This window comes from Nicotiana attenuata, unplaced genomic scaffold (genome assembly GCF_001879085.1).
Source record: "Nicotiana attenuata strain UT unplaced genomic scaffold, NIATTr2, whole genome shotgun sequence".
In the NCBI taxonomy this organism is placed as follows: domain Eukaryota; kingdom Viridiplantae; phylum Streptophyta; class Magnoliopsida; order Solanales; family Solanaceae; genus Nicotiana; species Nicotiana attenuata.
In genome coordinates this window covers 75,521-78,477 of record NW_017673905.1, presented here as the reverse complement: position 1 = coordinate 78,477, position 2,957 = coordinate 75,521, and positions in this window count along the sequence as shown.

The following is a 2,957-nucleotide window of genomic DNA, read 5'->3' as shown; positions in this document are numbered from 1 at the left end:
AGTATTTCTTATCGGTATTTATGAGATTTTCACTTTTAAGCTTATTTTGCCATGTCTCAATTTAAAATGCGTAGTATTTGTGATTGTCGGCTTGCCCAGTTCTGTGATAGGTGCCATCATGACATGTTGAGTTTGGGTCGTGACATAGAATTACTATTGGGATATTTTCAGAGAAATTTTCATAAAGCACTATCATTTAGTAGTAATTAGCCATCTATAGATACCATTTGCTATATTACGGATTATAGATACCTTTTCTGTGGGTATAAGATGTATTTGATGTTTTTAAGCTATTGTATTCATGAATACAGTAGCAAAAATAGGCGTGAATCAGGGAAGTCCAACTAATCAGTTGTTGTATTCGAGTGTATTCGACTGTATTCATGGAGTGAAACATGGGATTACAGCTGGACAGATTATTGTATTCGACTGTATTCACGGCGTGAATAGGGGATTACACTGTTTTTAAAACGGAAAGTGAATCAATTAACATAATAGACTCCTAATATAACTCAACAAACTTAATTATAACACACAAAAGTTGTATTTTCAGTTATAAAAAAGATTCTCAACCGAAAAATACTCCAAAAATATAGCAATCTTCAGAGAAATTATATAATACATCTAAATACATAAATTATATTAATTAAAAAAATATATGAATACATTCATGGCATATAGCGAGACAGTGAATACGATAAAATACATAGAATACAGCAGGATACATTAAAATACAATGAAAAAAAAGACAGTGAATACAATGAAATACATGGAATACAACGAGATACATTGAATTACAATGAAAAAAAAGACAATAAATACAATGAAAATACATTGAAATATATTAACAGAAAATCAAGTTGTTTAGCCCCAAACTTCGTGTCTGTTTTCAAGAACAAAACCTAATTTCCGGCGAATCCGCTGTCGAGCAATGGTGGCCAAGGAAAAGCCCAAGTTGCTCTTGTCTGGGCCTAAGAACAAATTGCGGCATCAATGCTCCGGTAATCAAATGTTAATGACAAGGAAATTGAGCTTCAATATTTATTTTGTCATGTAAGTTTAGCATAGCAATCTTGGATCGCAGATTTGGATGAAGAACAATTTGGTCTCACATTCTACTATACGAAGAAGATCGTCTCAGAGGGCAATTCTTTATATATAAAAACTCAAGGGAAGCCTGAGATCCCCTGAAATTCCATGGTCAAAATCAGCATCTCTGAAGTGGGCTTTGCACAAATCCGGTGGAAGGAGGAGGAGACGGAAGTTTTAATGGGATGGGGGAAGAGAATGAGATGTATTAAAGTAGAGAGAGAAAGAAAATAGTATAACTGATTAGCGTATTTAGTGGCTTACGGTTAGGAGATAATCAAAATTAAATATTTTGCTATAAACCTTAAAAGGTATCTATAGAATATAATTTTTTTAAATGGTATTTATTTAAAATAAATAAGGTATTAACCTTTGCTATAGGAGGTAAAAATTCCTTTTTGAAAATCCAACTGCCATGTATCCGATCTGCTTGAGAATAACCCGTTTCATAACAGAAAGGCAAGTCACAGTTAAGTTTGACTAACATTTCATATAATGATTAGTGATTCTTTTTCAGATATGAAAAAAAGAGAGAAGAAAATTAATGATTCTTTAGATACTGCCTAAAGTTCCCAACATTAAGATAAATTGACGGAGAAATCAAACGGACGGTTATTTGAAGTTGTGATATATTTTGTTAGACCCTCATTTGAGCCATTAGTAAAAGTTAAGCATTATACAACAACGTATTTCGCGAATATTTCATAATTTTGGATCAGTTGTTTGTTGTACGAAAGGTCTACTCCGTCTGGAGTACTGCTAGTTGAATCATCAATCGCCATTTGAACAAAAAAAACTTAGGCTTTACAAACGATCTTCTACAATCGACCAAATTTGAACATGCATGGACTGAAATTCCTCGATCTTCACTGCAAATCTCGTGATAGATCCCTCAATTCAGTCACTAGAAGCTCTGATACCATGTAAACTTTGCTCAATTCAATGAGATTGAGAAGAAGTAGCGGTTGCCATTGTAGAAGAGAAAGGGAGAAGAAAGCAATGGAACAGAAGAAATCATTTTCTGTTAAAATGACGACTAACTATTACAAGTAGTGGTCCCACTATGTTTATACAACTAATATTCAACTAACTACGGTTACTACTAACTATGGTTTAACTAACTTAAGTTAACTATACAATGGTTAACTATTAGTATCAACACTACAATTAGTATCCTTTACAAATTGAGTGATTTCTATGGCTCAAACTCTCGATTATACACATCCACTCTATTTACATCCTTCAAATGCACCAGGTTCTCTCTCTGTAGGAATCCAACTGATTGGGATGGAAAATTACACACTGTGGAGTCGTGCTATGAAAGTTGCACTTTTAGGAAGAAATAAACTAGGTTTTGTGGATGGATCTGTTGCGAAGAAGGATTTTGAAGGAGAATTGCAAAAACAGTAGGAAAGGTGCAATGCAATTGTAGTTTCATGGTTAATGAGCAATGTGAATGCAGACCTACTCAGTGGAATTCTGTTTCGTTCTGATGCTTTGTTGGTTTGGAAGGATCTCAAGGAGAGATTCGATAAGGTAAACACTTCTCGAGCATATCATTTACATAAAGCAATTGCTACTATAACACAAGGAGTTTCCTCTGTTTCTGTGTATTACTCTAAGTTGAAAGACCTTTGGGATGAGCATGATTCTATAGTTCCCCCTCCTTGTTATGAGATTGAACAATCTAGGGAACACATTCAATACTTGGAGCGCCAAAAGTTATTTCAATTCTTAATGGGACTGAATGATGGATACAGTCAAGCCAGATCTCATATTTTGATGATGAATCCTGAGCCCAAAGTAAATCAAGCTTATGCAATGGTAATACAAGATGAAAGTCAGAAAATGCTAACTAGAGGACATTG